This window comes from Camelus dromedarius, chromosome 4 (assembly GCF_036321535.1).
Source record: "Camelus dromedarius isolate mCamDro1 chromosome 4, mCamDro1.pat, whole genome shotgun sequence".
NCBI classification, from domain to species: domain Eukaryota; kingdom Metazoa; phylum Chordata; class Mammalia; order Artiodactyla; family Camelidae; genus Camelus; species Camelus dromedarius.
The window spans coordinates 20449697-20468016 of NC_087439.1; positions in this window are offsets into that span (position 1 = coordinate 20449697).

The following is an 18320-nucleotide window of genomic DNA, read 5'->3' on the forward strand; positions in this document are numbered from 1 at the left end:
AACTCATACCAGTCCTTCTCAAACTCTTCCAGACGATTGAAAAGGAGGGAATACTCCCAAACTCATTCTATGAAGCCACCATCACCCTTATACCAAAACCAGGCAAAGACACTACAAAAAAAGAGAATTATAGGCCAATATCACTGATGAACATAGACGCCAAAATCCTCACCAAAAGTTTAGCAAATAGAATCCAACAACACATAAAAAAGATTATACATCATGACCAAGTGGGGTTCATCCCAGGGACACAAGGCTGGTTCAACATACGCAAATCAATCAATGTAATACATCACATCAACAAGAGAAAGGACAAAAACCACATGATCATCTCAATCGATGCAGAAAAAGCATTTGATAAAATTCAACACCCATTTATGATAAAAACTCTCGCCAAAGTGGGTATAGAGGGAACATATCTCAACATAATAAAAGCTATATATGACAAACCTACAGCCAGCATAGTACTCAACGGTGAAAAACTCAAAAGCTTCCCACTAAAATCTGGGACAAGACAAGGATGCCCACTATCACCACTCCTATTCAACATAGTCCTGGAAGTCCTAGCCACAGCAGTCAGGCAAGAGAAAGAAATAAAAGGGATCCAAATTGGAAAAGAAGAGGTAAAAGTGTCATTATATGCTGATGACATGTTACTATATGTAGAAAACCCTAAAAGGTCCACACAAAAGCTACTAGAGCTGATTGAAGAATTCAGCAAGGTAGCAGGTTACAAAATTAACGTTCAAAAATCAGTTGCATTTCTTTACACTAACGATAAGTCAACAGAAGAAGAAAGTAAAGAAACAATCCCCTTTAAAATAGCACTCAAAGTAATAAAATGTCTGGGAATAAATCTAACCAAGGAGGTGAAAGAATTATACACAGAAAACTATAAACCATTGATGAAGGAATTTAAAGAAGACTTTAAAAAATGGAAAGATATTCCATGCTCTTGGATTGGAAGAATCAATATTGTTAAAATGGTCACACTGCCCAAGGCAATCTACAGATTTAATGCAATCCCTATCCAATTACCCAGGACATATTTCACAGAACTAGAACAAATCATAATAAAATTCATATGGAACCATCAAAGACCTAGAATTGCCAAAGCATTACTGAAGAGAAAGAAAGAGGCTGGAGGAATAACTCTCCCAGACTTCAGACAATACTATAGAGCTACAGTCATCAAGACAGCATGGTATTGGTACCAAAACAGACATATAGACCAATGGAACAGAATAGAGAGCCCAGAAATGAACCCACAAACTTTTGGTCAACTCATCTTTGACAAAGGAGGCAAGAATATACATTGGAATAAAGACAGTCTCTTCAGCAAATGGTGTTGGGAAAACTGGACAGCAGCATGTAAAACAATGAAGCTAGAACACTCCCTTACACCATATACAAAAATCAACTCAAAATGGATTAAAGACTTAAACATAAGACAAGATACAATAAACCTCCTAGAGGAAAACATAGGCAAAACATTATCTGACATACATCTCAAAAATTTTCTCCTAGAAGAAATAAAAGCAAGAATAAACACATGGGACCTAATGAAACTTACAAGCTTCTGCACAGCAAAGGAAACCAGAAGTAAAACAAGAAGAAAACCTACGGAATGGGAGAAAATTTTTGCAAGTGAAACCGACAAAGGCTTGATCTCCAGAATATATAAGCAGCTCATACGACTCAATAAGAAAAGAATAAACAACCCAATCCAAAAATGGGCAGAAGACCTAAACAAGCAATTCTCCAAGGAAGACATACAAATGATCAAAAAGCACATGAAAAAATGTTCAGTATCACTAATTATCAGAGAAATGCAAATCAAAACTACAATGAGGTATCACCTCACACCAGTCAGAATGGCCGTCATTCAAAAATCCACAAATGACAAATGCTGGAGAGGCTGTGGAGAAAGGGGAACCCTCCTACACTGCTGGTGGGAATGCAGTTTGGTGCAGCCACTATGGAAAACAGTGTGGAGATTCCTCAAAAGACTAGGAATAGACTTACCATATGACCCAGGAATCCCACTCCTGGGCTTGTATCCAGAAGGAAATCTACTTCAGGATGACACCTGCACCACAATGTTCATAGCAGCACTATTTACAATAGCCAAAACATGGAAACAGCCTAAATGTCCATCAACAGGTGACTGGATAAAGAAGAGGTGGTATATTTATACAATGGAATACTACTCAGCCATAAAAACCGACAACATAATGCCATTTGCAGCAACATGGATGCTCCTGGAGAATGTCATTCTAAGTGAAGTAAGCCAGAAAGACAAAGAAAAATACCATATGAGATCGCTCATATGTGGAATCTAAAAAACAAAAACAAAAACAAACAAACAAACAAAAACAAAGCGTAAATAAAGGACAGAAATAGACTCACAGACAGAGAATACAGACTTATGGTTACCAGGGGGTGGAGGGTGGGAAGGGATAGCCTGGGATTTCAAAATTGTAGAATAGATAAACAAGATTACACTGTATAGCACAGGGAAATATACACAAAATGTTATGATAACTCACAGAGAAAAAAATGTGACAATGAGTGTGTATATGTCCATGAATGACTGAAAAATTGTGCTGAACACTGGAATTTGACACATTGTAAAATGATTATAAATCAATAAAAATGTTAAAAAAAAAAAAGAAACAATTTAGCGAGAACCTTTCTAGAACTTTAATATCAAAATACAAATGACAAGTCTTTCTCTGAAATTGTGTCTATAACCTTATCAGGAAACAATAGTGTGAGACTCATGTTTTATGTGTTAACTTGAGCCTATGATCAGGAAAACTAATACAACTTTTGTTTTCTGGGTATTTTAGCTGGAATGTTCCCAGTAATTAATCACTATTTCCAAGAGGATGCTATACTTAGCAATTCTGCTCCACCTCCTTTTATGGACCCATTCCTAGCGCTAGCCACCTTATTATTTTCCAAAGGCAAGAATATATTCCATAGAGTCTTTCTTATCTTATTTCCATATAAGCAATTTTCCAAAATAACTGACCCTCTCAATTCCATCTGTAAAGCAAACTGATTCCCATGGAACACTTAATTCCCTGACCAATCCTTAAAATAACCTAAAAGTTAAATTTCCATCGATTTAGTTGTTTGCTTCCTAAACAGTTATGTCAGTTAGACTTGTTATTGTAATTCTGTAGTTTAATTAAATAGTATGCAAACTATGAAAAATAACTGAAATAATATACAAATATGAAAGTTAAAGAAAGGGTTTTGTTGTGCCTATAAAAAATAAATTGAATGCTTTGCACCAACGCAACACCTGTTAGTCACACAAAAAAATTAAATTAGAATAGATAAGGGCAAAAATGATTCACAAAAATTAAAAGAATTCTGGACTCAGATTGCTTTGTAAATTTCTTTAGGGCTTTTTTATTTTAAAAATGTGAAACTGGAAATTGTGGACAGTATATTATGGATATGGTTTTATGCAAGAAATAGAACTCTAATCATGGACCCATAGTCAAAGAAAAGCCATTGTTCCTACATCAAAGAATTGCCTTATGAATGTACATTTATATGTTAAATGTTTAAAGTATATTTATAACATTTTTATGAGCTCAATTTAATCTTTTATCATTATTAGTTAAATGGTCAGCTGCTGATCCAATCACCTCTGAGAAACAGGTTTCTATGGAATGTCAGTGGAGGAGGTCCTTTGGCTGGCAAACTAATGTCACATGAAGTTGCAGCATATGCTATGAAGTTGGGAGTGAAGAAAAAGCTGCCAGTTTAGGAAAAGAGTTCCCCCATAGTGGCTGAATACGTCCTGAAATCAGTTCTATATAGTATAAATGCTTTTAGAGAAAACGTTTAATATGTAAACATCTCTAGGAATGATATCTAGGAGAGAGAACATATCTAGGAACTATATCTAGGAAAGACTATACACAAAGCAGTAAGTGACTGAGATCAGATCTCATAAGTGAGGAAGAGAAAAAACAAATTGGTACCTGCTGTTTCTATAGAAGTAGTATCTCAATGGGAGTGTAAGAAGTTAAAATTCAGAATGGGGATTGGTTGTCTATGTTGTGGTTGAGCTGAATCCGAACCTTGATAGATGAAGTAAGGATAGTCAGCATTTATATTGTGTTTAATAAAGAGTCATACCATGAAATACGTGCTTGGAAGACCAAGCAACAAGCAGCAGTGGAGGAAATAGGCTCCTACCAGGGACAAATAGCTCCTTCCTCCCTTGAGAATGGTTTGGTAGTTCTCTTTTTTCCCTCCCAACTGAAATATAACTCCATGAGCAGGCAGCAGGTTCCTCATGACTAGAAGAAAGCCTGCTATATTGATGATGCTCAAAAATTGTTTATTGAATTATGGCTTGAGGTTTTTTTTCCACATTATTAATTCATTTCCACCTCCTACCCCTGTCTTCTTTTCTCCCTGCCTCTAAGTTCTGACAGTGGTCCTCAGGCTCTTCCATGGAAATGAAGACAGTCAGAACTAAGGATTCTTGCCCCTTCCCAAGACCATGGTATTTTTGGTTATTTCACAATTGGCACCCTGCATGGTGTTTAAAATTATTTTTTGGATCCTTGAATAGAATGCATTAGAAGAGTAGATATGGATATACCATCATTATTTTAGGTCGGGTTTCCCAGAAGCAGATGCTTAGACAAGGATTTGTATACAAATGATTTAGGAGATTGCTCTGAGGAGAAACCGATAAGGGAGTGGAAGACATCAAGTAGAGAAAAGGAGGAAAATAAGCAAGAGAGCAATTTCAGGTGTCATCCAAGACTCAGCCTGATCGCATAGGGAGTTCTGCAGATTAAAGAGCAGTTCTTCCCGCCAGGCAGGGAATCAGGCTTTTAGACCCTGTCTTCAGTCAGTCATTGGCTGCCAATCTCCCTGGGGCTATGTAAACTCTAAGGTGCTTCCAGGAAAGTAGTTCCTAGGAGTCCAAGGGCAATCCTTTGAAGAACGTTGCTAGTATGAGCTGTTAGCAGGTAACATAAAGAAGCTGCAGAGTGAACATGTAAAACCAGTAGGAGGGATCCAGGGTTGCTGGGCAGAACGTTAAGGTATCCCCTAATGCCAAAAGCTATGGTGAACAAAAGAGTCATTTATCACCTTCTGGTCTGGTTGGTAAAGTGGATACATGAGCACACAGTGTTCTTTGGAGTTCCTCCTGTGTAGTTATCCCCCATGTGGAGAACGGCTCATGACTCACACTTACCAAATGTTTTCAGGTTTGGATTCTGCTTCCATAGGTTTATTTTACTATAGGTCACCACCATTCTAGGGGAGAGTAACACTTAATTACGCTACACTTTTCTTAGACTGGGCTAGGGACAATGTTTAACATTTCCCAAAATAAGTTCCATGTGGTAAGTTTTGAAAATTAGGATGACCCACTGTTAACTGTAATGGACACTGAAGTTTGGTTTCCTCCCAATTACTGTAATATATCTCCCAGCTCCACACTGAGCACATAAATGAGAAAAATTATTTTTATGTTATTGAAATTACAAATATTCTCTAGAATCTAATAATAGTTCAAAATGGGTTTCTAAAAATGATATGGTAAGGATACCAATCTTAGCATGAGTATATTAACACCTGTTCTACTTTTCTTTAATCTTTTTTGCCATTCTTACTACTATCCATAAAAAGTAACTTTTTTTTAAAGAAATACAACTCTAGTTTTATTTTTCACTTAGATGTAAATAATAATGGTCATACAATTATAACCTCTTTATATATGATAATATGTATATAGAATACATACATATAAATAAACATATATGCCATGAGGTCAACAACACAGAAAACAATCAAAACATAAACATGCTTTATCAGGAAATAATTGTTTTGCTTTTGGTTACCAAATGGGAAAGGGGGATATAAATTAGGAATTTGGAATTAACAGATACACACTACTATATATAAAATAGTAAACAACAAGGACCTACTGTATAGCACAGGGAACTATATTCTATAATCTTATAATAACCTATAATGGAAAAGAATCTGAAAAATAATATATATAGATATCTATCTATATATGTGTGTAACTGAATCACTTTGCTGTACACCTGAAACATTGTAAATCAACTATACCTCAATAAATTTTTTAAAAAAACAAATAATTGTTTTACAAACACATAGATACAGAGAACAGAGTAGTGGTTACCAGAGGGCAGGGGCAGGGGTGAGGGTGAGATGGATACTGTATGGTGACAAATGGAAACTAAATATTTGGTGGCACACTAGTAGCCTTACAAAAGTCAAAATATAATGTTTACACATGAAACATATGTTATAAACCAATGTTACCTCAATAAAAAAGAAATAATTGTTCTAAATGTTACACTCTACAGTGAACAAAAAACATATCACAAAGCTCATGTACCTTCACTATTCTATCATCTTTGTATGATTATAAAATCAAAATATTTATTCAATAATTTTAATTATCTTTTTCCTTAGCAAACTAATATTGCCAAGCAAACTCAGAGGGACTATTCACAAGTGGGGTATGGCAAGGAACTTCTATAAACTGATGTATCTACAGGTGGAAAAAAAAGAGGTGTTAGAAAGGCAGAAGAAACATTAACAACTGAGCATACCTGATGAACAGCTGGTCGTGTTGTATGCCCTAATATAAAACAGAGTAACAATAAATGAGCTAATAAGATATGATGTATGCATGGCGCTGTTTACTAAAATATAATTTTGATAGATTTCCTTCGAAAGTAGTTAAATATTTGCAGGCCTTATGTTGATAAATAGGAGTTATTTGGAAATTTCACTCATGGAGAAGAATTTCATTTCTGAAAATAGTAGAAAAATTAAATATTGTTATCTGTCTGTCTTGAAGTAGCACCAGATTACTTTGGTGTTAATGTGCACGTATGCCACAAATCACTAGAATTTTTTTAGGTGTCTTTCTGACCAGCAGGGTGAAGATATAACATATCTTGAGGAAGTTTTCAGTTTTGATAAGCTCCAAATTATTTAAATTCAAGCAGAATGTAAAAGGAGCAAGGGAGCTCAGGAGTGTTACCAACAGTAGATAAAAGTATTCGCTTTGGTGGGCATACAACACCCCTCAGCACATTTCAAAATTTGCACTATGTGACCATAGAACAATCGAGGTTTATGTCACACCAGAAGCTCTCCTGAATGTGTTGTATCAAGGTGGTTACTTAGAATAAAAACACATAAGGAGGATCTTCACCCTCCCATATACTGCAAAGTGCTTACCACCAACCTCAGTTCACTGATAAAACCTACACCTCAGACAAGAAAGGAAGTAAATCATAATTCAACTGTGGTTTCCCCAGTGAAGAAATCCCTCTCTAGCACTCAGAGTTGGCCTTCCCACCTGATGCAGTTCATGGTGGTATGGTTTCTGGGTTAGGGTGATTCCACTGGACTATGGATTCCAGAAGAGCAGGGAATTCGACTTTGCCTTCACTGCTCTGTCTCCAACTTTTAGATAAGCGGCTGGAAGATCTCCATCTTATGACACTACTGGTGGATGAACAATTATTTAGCATCACTCTCCATGAAATAAGAAAATGACAATGGACCCAGGAGTAAACAGAAATGATGTTTCCTGGGGCTGAAACGGAGAGGAAAGCTAGGAGCAGAGGATGTTCATGCTGCTGCATGACAAAAACTGTGAAAACCAACTGCATTACAAAGCCAGTCTTGAGATCTGGACTTGGCGGGTACTTAGTTCATTGGTCTCAAAGGAGTCAGCTTCTCTGATATGTAATAAATGGGATATTAAAAATGTAAATTTATCTCCTAAGTTTCATTTATTGTGGTCACACTTAATCCCTGAAAAGTTACACAATTCCAAATAAGCAACTGCACAAGAAACATAGGTGGGCAATAACATTATTATTATATAACTTATCTCTGATGTTCCTATAGGTAACTTAGGACGTATTCTGAGAAGGGCAATACTCTGGCTCCTTCTGGAGGAGCAGCTCTCAACCTCCTCTTCATAACCCACGTGACAGGAGACACTTACCGGCAGGGCACACTCTCAAAGGTATGTCTGGTACTAGATTCTCCTTCTTACTGTAAATATTGAACAGAATACATAAGACAATTATTTTTAGAACTGAGCCACAAGAGAGGGGGACTGTGATCCTTGGGAAAAACAAGCTCGTGAGGCTTGCCCCACATTGTCTCACACTTTCTATCACACTAAGGAAGTAGACACCAAGAAGAGTAGTGAGGAAACTGAACTGAGAGTGCAGACATGGGAGATAAGGGTTGCTGAAATAAAACAAAAATAAAAGCAGAAAACAATGAAATTTAAAACAACAATAAATATAAATAACAAAGTAGAACATTGCTTTTAAAAAACATATACTCTAGCAAGAATAATCAAGAATAAAAACATTAAAAAAAACTCACCAATTTCAAAAATTAGCAGAAATAGGGATAAAAGATAGGCTGTCACTACAGAGTCTATAAATATTGCAAGGATAGTAAGGGCATATTATAAACAAATTTATCCAAATAAATTCAACAAATTTAAATAACATACTCAAATATCTTTAAAAATACAACTTACAAAAACTTAACCATGATGAAATATAAAATCTAACTTGCCCATATTTGTTGATAGAATTAAATTTTAAAATCAAAATCTTCAAGAAAGAAAATCCAACCCAGATAATTTCATTGACTAATTTTATAATATACTTAAGGATAATATAAACCAATCTCATGTACAATATATAAAAACAATAGAAGAGAGGAGAACACTTCCCAATACTTTCTTGAAGCCTGCCTAACCCTGATGTCAAAATCTGACATCAACATTAAAAGAAAAGAACAGACCAATGACTCTCGTGAACATAGAATCAAAATTTCTTTGTTTCTTGTTAAGTCGTATGAGCTACTTATATATTCTGGAGATCAAGCCTTTGTCAGTTTCATTTGCAAAGATTTTTGCCCATTCTGTGGGTTGTCTTTTTGTTTTACTTATGGTTTCCTTTGCTGTGCAGAAGCTTGTAAGTTTCATTAGGTCCCATTTGTTTATTCTTGCTTTTATTTCTATTGCTTGAGTAGACTGTTCTAGGAGAACATTTTTGAGATGTATGTCAGATTTTTTTTGCCTATATTTTCTTCTAGGAGGTTCATTGTATCTTGTCTTATGTTTAAGTCTTTGATCCATTTTGAGTTTATTTTTGTGTACGGTGTAAGGGAGTGTTCTAGCTTCATTGCTTATGGTAGCTTACAGAGAAAAAAATGTGACAATGAATTTATATATGTTCATGTATAACTGAAAAATTGTGCTCTACACTGGAATTTGACACAACATTGTAAAATGATTATAAATCAATAAAAATGTTAAAAATTTTCGTAGCAAAATAAATTAATTAAGTATAGCAATACATTAATAACAAATATGATTTATCTCAAAGTTGAATCAATGAGATCTATAACACTGGCAAAATAATAAAGAAAAAGGAGGATTGTCTCAACAATAAAAAACACTTGACAAAATTCAATATTCAATTATTATAAAGCTCTTGGCAAAGTAGAAAAAAATTAATTTGTTTCAACCTTAGAAAAAGCAATGATAAAAATCCTACAACTAGCATTTATTTGTCAGATATTTATACTTTCCTGCTAAGATTATGAACCAGGCAAGAAAAATCAACATAACATGATACCACCAGAGGATCACAGTAATCTCCCAGGAACCAAACCCAAAGCCATACAGATCTGCAATTTACCCAATAAAGAATTCAAAAAGGCTATTTTAAGGAAACTCTATTAGCTACAAGAAAACAGAGAAAGACAATTCAGGAAATCAGGAAAAAAAATACACAAACAAAATGAGTTTAACAAAGTGATAGAATTTTTAACAAAAGAACCAAACAGACATTCTGGAACTAAAGATTACTATGAATAAAAGTGCAAAATATAATAACATCAGGAGCAGAATGGATCTAGCAGAAGGCAGAATCTGTGAGCTAGAAGACAGGAACTTTGAAATTATCCAATCAGAGGAGAACAAAGGGAAAAATGAAAACAAGAGTGAAGTAAACCTATGTAACACGTGGGATACTATCTGAAGAACCACTACGTGAATTAGTAGAATTCCAAAAGGAAAAGGGGGGGGGGTGTAGAAATCTTATTTATAGAAATAATGGCAAATCTAGGGAGAGATTTGGATATCCAAGTTAATGAAGCTCATAGGTCACCAAACAAAATCAATTTAAAGAGATCCTAGGAGAGATTTTAAGAGAGAATCCTAAAAGATGTAAGAGAAAGAAAGCTTGTGACATAAGACTATCAGCAGATTTATTAGCAGAAGCTTTATAGGCCAGTAAAGAGTTGGATGATTTATTCTAAATGTTGAAAGAAAAAAAATTGCCAACCAAGAATACTTAATGTGACAAATTGTCCTTCAGAAATGGAGAGATAAAGACTTTCCTAAACAATCAAAAGCTGAGGGAATTTATCAGTATTGGACCTGCCTTACAAGAAATGCTGAAAGGATTTCTTCTAGCTAAAATGAAAGGACACTAATTAATAACATGAAAATTATGAAAATACACAATACACTGGTAAATATAAGTATATAGTCAAACTCACAATACTCTAATACTGTAATATAGTGAAATGTTAACCAGTTAACTCTAGTATAAAAGCTAAAAAACAAGAGTATTAAAAATAACTATAGCTATAATAATTTGCTTGTATTCAACCATATTAAAAGAAGTAAATTGTGAAATCAAACACATAAAGGGGGAAACAAAAGTGTAGAGTTATTGTATGTGATAAAAGTTAAGTTGTTACAAGGGTAAAATAGACTATTTTATCTGGAGACAGTTTATGTAAACATCATGGTAATCACAATGCAAAAACCTATAATAGGTACAAAAAAGGTAAAGGGAAGGGAATCAATATATACCACTATGGGAATCAATTCATAAAAGAAGGCAGCAAACGATGAAGAACAAGGGAAATACAAAAGCCAGCCAACACTAAAGAACATGGCATGACTAAGATCTTACCCTATCAATAGTCACTCTAAATATAAATTAACTGAATTCTCCAATCAAAAGGCATAACATAACTGGGTGGATAAAAAACAAGAACCAACTATATATTGTCTACAGGAGACTCAATTCAGCTTCAAGGATACACATAGGATCAACGTGAAAGGATGGAAGATGATAGTGCACTCAAATGGAAAGCATAAGAGAGCGGAGGCAGCTGTATTTATATCAGACAAAATAGACTTTAAAGCCAACAATGGTAACAAGTAACAAAGGTCATTATATAATAATAAAGAAGTCAATTCTCCAGAAAATGTAACAATTATAAATATTTATGCACTCAAACTGGAGTACCGACAGATACAAAGCAAATACAAAGAGCTCTTGAGGGAGAAATAGATTACAATGCCATAATAGTAGGGGATTCAATATACCACTTTCAGCAATAAATTGATTATCCAGGCAGAAAAGCAAGATGAAAGCATTGGACCTGAACCATGCTTTAGACTAAATGGACCGAACAGACTAATACAGAACATTCTACTGACTAGCAGCAGAATACACATTCTTCTCAAGCACATGGAACATTCTCCAAGATAGATCATACAATAGATCACAAAGCAAGTCTTAGCAAATTTAAGATTACATTGATACCAACTATTTTTTACTAACTACAGTGGTACAAAGCTAGAAGTCAATAACAGGAGGAAAGCTGGAAAATTCACAGATATGTGGAAATTAAAAAACATACTCTTGAGCAGCAACCAATTGGTCAAAGAAGAAATCAAAAAAGGAAATTTAAAAGATCTTCAAACAAATGAAAACGGAAACACAAAACACCAAAACCTATGGGATACTACAAAAGTAGTTCTAAGAGAGACCTTTATAACAATAATTACCTTCATTGAGAAAAAAAGATCTCAAATAAACAACCTGTCTTTACACTTCAAGGTATTGAAAAAAAAGAACTAAACCTAAAGTTCGAAGATGGAAGAAAATAGGAAAGATCAGAGCAAAAATAAATGAAATAGAGACAGAACCACAATAGAGATCATCAAAACAAGGAGCTGATTTTTTAAAATATAAAGTGTTGACAAACAGACTAAGAATAAAAAAGACACAAACAAAAGCAGAAAGGAAAAAGGAAATATTACAAATGATACCACAGAATACAAAGCATCATAAGCAATTATATGCCAACAAATTTGATAGCCTATTAAAAAAGGATAAATTCTTAGAAACGGATAACCTAACAAGACTAATCATGAAGAAACAGAAAATCCAAATAAATAACAGGGAGACTGAAACAGTAATCATAAGCCTCCCAACAAAGAAATGCCAAGGGCCAGACGGTTTCACTGGTGAATTTCACCAAATATTTAAAGAATTAACTCCCAGTTATTCTCAAACTCTTCCCAAAACATAGAAGAGGATGGAACATTCCCATGCTCATTTTACAAGGAAAGCATTACCTTGATACCAAAGCCAGGTAAGGACACTAAAAGAAAACTACTGGTCTATATCCCTGATAAATATAGATGTAAAAGTTCTCAGCAAAATACAAACTGAATTCAACAAATTAGAAGAATCATACTCCATGATCAAGAGAGGTTTATCCCTGAGCTGTAAGGATGGCCATATACACAAATCAATACATATGATATACCATATTAATAGAATGAAAGATAAAAATCATATGATCATCTCAATAGATGCAGAAAAAGCTTTTGCAAAAGCAACATCCTTTTATGACAAAAACACTCAATAAATTGGGTATAGGGCATACCTCAATGTAATAAAGGTCTTATGTGACAAGCCCACAAATAACATCATACTCAGTGGTGAAAGAATTTCCTCCAAGATAAGAAGCAAGATGAGGGTGTACACTTTTACCATTCTTATTCAACATAGTACTGAAAGTCCTAGCTAGAGCAATCAGGCAAGAAGAAGAAATAAGAGTTCAAATTGGAAAAGAAGTGAATTTGTCTTCATTAGCAGCTGATATAATCTTGTGTGTAGGAAATCCTAAAGACTCCACCAAAGAAAACTTTAGGACTAATCAGTAACTTCAATAAAGTTGCAGGATTCAGAATCAATATACAAAAATCCATTGTGTTACATACACTAACAACAAAATAGCTGAAAAAGAAATAAAGAAAACAGTCCCATTTACAATAGCATAAAAAATAAAATACTTAGGAATCAGTTTAAGCAAGAATTGAAAGATCGTGCACTGAAAAGTATAAGACTGATGAAAGAATAGAAAAATAGAAATAACTATCCTAAAATTTGTATAAGAGCAAAAAAGACCCCAATAAGCCAAAGCAAACCTGAGAAAAAAGAACAAAGCTAGAGGTATTGTACTTGCTGATTTGAAACTATACTAACAAGCTACAGTAATTAACAGTGTGGTACTGGCATAAAAATAGACACCTAGACCAACGGAACAGAATCAAGAGCCCAGAAATAAACCATTGCATATATAGTCAACTAATATTTGAAAAAAGAGTCAGGAATACTCAATGAGAAAATCATAGCCTCTTCAATAAATGATTTTGGGAAAACTGGACAACCAATGCAAATGAATGAAATTGGATTCTTATCTTGAAATTGGATCCTTATCTTGAAATTGGACCACTCACAAAAGTTAACTTGAAATAGATTAAAGACTTAAACATAAGATCCAAAACTATAAAACTCCTAGAAATAAAACATGGAGAAAAGCTCATTGACATTGTCTTAGCAACAGTTTTTTTTGGATGTGACACCAAAAGCACAATCAACAAAAAAGTAAAAACTAATACATAGGACTATATCAACTAAAACTCTTCTCAGCAAAAGAAACAACAAATTGGAAACATAACCTATGTAATGGGAGAGAAATTTGCAAATTATATATCTGATAAGGGGTTAATATCCAAACTATATGAAGAACTCATACAACTCAATAGGAAAAAAAAAGATAAAAATTAGACAGAAGATCTAAATAGACATTTTTCCAAAGAAGACATTCAGATGGCTAACAGGTACATGAAAAGGTGCTTGACATCATTAATCATCAGAAAAATGCAGATCAAACCTGCTATGTCACACCTGCTAGAATGGCTGTCATCAAAAAGACAAGAGGTAACAAATGCTGGCAAAGATGTGAAGGAAAGGAACTTTTATACACTGTTAGTAGGAATATAAATGGTACAGCCACTATGGAAAAATGTCTGGAGGATCCTCAAAAAATTAAAAATGAAACTGCCATATGATCTAGCAATTCTAGTCTTCTACTCTTGGGTATATATCCAATGGAAATGAAAATAGGATCTTAAAAATATAGCTGCACTCCCGTGTTCATTGCAGCATTATTCAGAATAGCCAAGCTATGGAAATAGCCCGTGTCCATCAATAGATGAATGGATAAAGGAGATGTGGTGTGTATATATGTGTGTGTATATAAATGCAATGTAATATTATTAAGCCATGAGAAAGAAGGAAGTCCTTCCATTTTTTACAACATGGGTGGACCTTGGTGGCATTAGGCTTAGTGAAATGAATCAGGGAGAGAAAGACAAATGGCAGATGATATCACTTATGTGTAGAATCTTAAAAAGCCAAATAATGGAAACAGAGAGTAGAATGGTGGTTACCAAGGGTTAGGGATGGGGAAAATGAGGAGATATTGCTCTAAGAGTGCAAACCTCCAGTTATAAATGAGTAAGTTCTGGGAATCTAATGTAAAGCACATGGTGATTATAGTTAATAATACTGTATTATATACTTGAAAGTTGCTTACAGAGTAGATCCTAAACGTGTGCATCACAAAAGAAAGAAAGAAAGAAATGGTAATTATATGATACTGTGGTGGTAATCATTTTGCAATATACACATATATTAAATCGACATATTGTGTACAGTGTTATATGTAAATTACATGTCAATGATGGTGGGGAAGAAATCAGAACAGAGATTGTCTATGGGAGTTGTGGATTGACTGGATGTAGGTAAGAGGCAATTTTCTGGGTGATGGAAATATTCTGTTGATTGGTATGGTAGTCAAATAGGCATACATTTGTGAAATCTCAATTAAATCGTACACTTAAGAATGTGCATTTTACTGTTTATAAACTTTACCTTAATAAGTAAAAGTTGTATGTCTTTTGCAAGCTTTGATCCTTCTACCATTATTAAAAACAAATTACTTAGAAAACTTTTCACCTCACTACATACCAGAATTGAGAACTACTACTCTCAGATGGTTGCCGGAAAGCCATGCCACAGTCATCCAGAAGAAGTACTTTGGAGACTCTAATAGCTAAGTTACTTGAGCAGAGGTGTAGGTGATGAGATGCACTGGGTGAACATTTGTGAAGAACTGTAGGCAGGAATGGTTGCCATTGCCCACAGCAGTAAGAGTCATAAGCTGTGACCTGCAGAAGCCACTATTCATTCATTCACTTTCTCAGTCAAATATCTTATCAATATCTAATAATGAATTAGTACTCTCCTTGGCCCTGGAGATCCAATGGTAAACTCCTTGACATCATGGGACTTACATTCTAGTGGGAGAGAAAGATATCTACCAAATAATCACACCAACACATGAAATAACTTGTACTAAAAATACTAATATGAAAAGAGCAATGAAGTACGCAGAGCTGTTAGAGTTTATAACAGTGATAGAAGCTTCTTATATCTATTTCTTACAACCCTACAAAGTGATTGCAATCATTATCATTTCCATTTAGTAGCTGAAGAACTTGAAGCAATGAAAGGATTAGTAACTTGCTGAAGATCACAGAGCTGGCCAGTGACCAAGCCAGTTCTCACCCAGATTCTGTGTTCTTTGTCTAGATTCTGTGTTCTTACCCAAAGTAATACAATGTAAATCCACCTGGATGTTCAGGAAGATGTCCCTGAAAAAAAAGATTTAAAGACGTCTAAGCTGAGGTTTAAGAGACGGGTAGGAATTACGTACCTGTGCGAAGAGAGAGAAGAGTGTGTGCTAGTCCCCTGACATGGTTGGAACATAGCATGGTGGATGGATGAGAACGTTGTACATATCTATTAATTCTACAAAAATTAGAGAAGGTTCTAAGAATGTTTAGATAAGTCAGAAAAGAGATAATACTGACTTTAAAGTTTCTTAGTTTATACCGTTCCTGAGTTAAAAGAAAAACTTCTACATTAAGAGTTAAACTGCATTGCCTGTCACCAGCTGAATCCCTTTGCTGTTCTGTCCTCAGTGGGGGTGAGGAATGGGCCACCCTTCTCAATTCTGGGACCCTCTCAAACCTAGACACCAGTGCTGTGCACTGATGATTAAGCTCCGTGATCGCAGTAGCATTGAAACCTTTATCTGCAATTCTGTTTCTAATCCAGCTGAGGAGAGTTCCTTTCCCAACAACCGTAGCCCATTGTTGCACAAAGACTCTTCTCTAAGAAACATGGAGCGGTTAATTCACCCTGCCAAACACAGCAAGATGGTAATACTTTTCTCAAATATCAAGTCAGTCCAGTTTCATTTAGACTTAAATGATTTTTCTGGCCCTTCTTCATGTAGACACCTCCGCAGTCAATTAGCATTGTCACTTTTAATTTTCTGTAGTCCGATCCTGGTCATTTCCCATTAGAGTTCCATTAAATAGATTCTTATGGCCTGGCTGAACTGACTGCAGTGCAGTATCTGTGGAAAGTGTGCTAGCTATCATTATGCAGCTGGCATTTACAAAAGGTTAGATATTACCAATAACCTTAATCACAAATTACACTACATTGCCTGAAAATTCACTCCTGGATTTCTTTGCCACCAAACCCAAATGCTCCTGGAATATCCGGGTTAAGTCTGGATGGAAAGGCACGTTGAACTATGTATCTCAGCTCAAACCACTTCAAACTCCATGGCCTTTGCCTCAAGATCCAAAGCTCTTGGAGCTGTCAGGGGCAGAAGCACCTGCGTCTCGCTGTGCTGTCAGCTACACTCTAACTAGGAGGAAGGAGGAAGACTTTTTCCTTGGGAAAAGAGAGCCCTGCCCCGCTGTGGCTTTACTGAGGTCATCGGGTCTTGCTCATAAAATCACAATGGATCTGGAGAAAATTAAAGGACAGGTATAACTTACAGAAAGTATGTATCTTCCAAGTGAAAAGATAAGGAAAAGCTAACTTTAAGTAACTCAAAACATACAGCAGATATGAAATAGCATCCTCTAACAGAAAATGCAGCAATCCCGGTGTCAGAAACCATGGCTTCCACACACCCAGTACTAACTCCTCCTGTGACCTTGAGAGACTCAAATGATTCCATTGGGCCTTTTGCTCTGGAAATCATGGAATAAATACAAATTGGATGCCTGACAAGGAACTTCAGCTGATTAGCATGTGCTATCTCATTGGCAGAGTGGCAACAGAGGCAAACAGAGACAAACAGGACTGGCCCAGCACTCTCCAGCCAGGCTGGTCCTCTCTGTGAAGCAGCTTTAGGCCGACAGGTCACTATTGCATCCTACAGGCGGAAAGACAGGAAAGGCAGCACTGAAAGACAACGGTGTGAAATCGACTGCCATGGTTTTGTTGGCAGCCAGTCCTAGGGGACAGAGGTCCCCTAGATCCAGCAGCACAGATAGATACAGCAATACAAACTGTCTAGTGGGCTGCCAGCCTCTTCTTCCATCCATCCACAGGCCCATTCAGTAAGTTTCTTAAGCACTTACTAGTGTCCCTTCTCTTCAAGGGCTTATAGTTTAGCAGGGAAAAAGTCAGGCTGGCTTTGGACAGATGGTCCAGAGAAAATCATGTAGCTCAAGTCTTTAATTTAGGCAAGAGACCTTGGGGCCTATTCTAGGTTTGATTTCTCCCCAGTTGTCCTCTTTCAAAGCTTCATCAGTTTCCTGCTCATGTGCATCAAAGAAATTCTTCATCCATAAACACCTAGAATCAAACAGCAAATAGGAATAATTAATGGGTGTCAGAGACTTTGTATGCTACTAAGTATTTCTGAAGAAATGAGGTTTCTTTGGTTCACCATCCCCAGAAACTCACTCAAGGCCATGAAAATGTTCCCCAGTAGGATTCCTGCTGAATCTACTTTAGTAAGTGGCTAAGGGTCATTTGTAATTAACCTATTAGCAAATTCTTGCTAAAGGGCTTGAAAACTATTTTCCGAAATTTTTTAACCAGAATTTCTGAAAATGTCTCTGTCCTATAACCTTTCCCATCGAGTTAATTTTTTTTTTCACACAGCCAAGATATGGCAGTTTAACAAAGCCAAGTTGTGATCACTTTAATGTATCA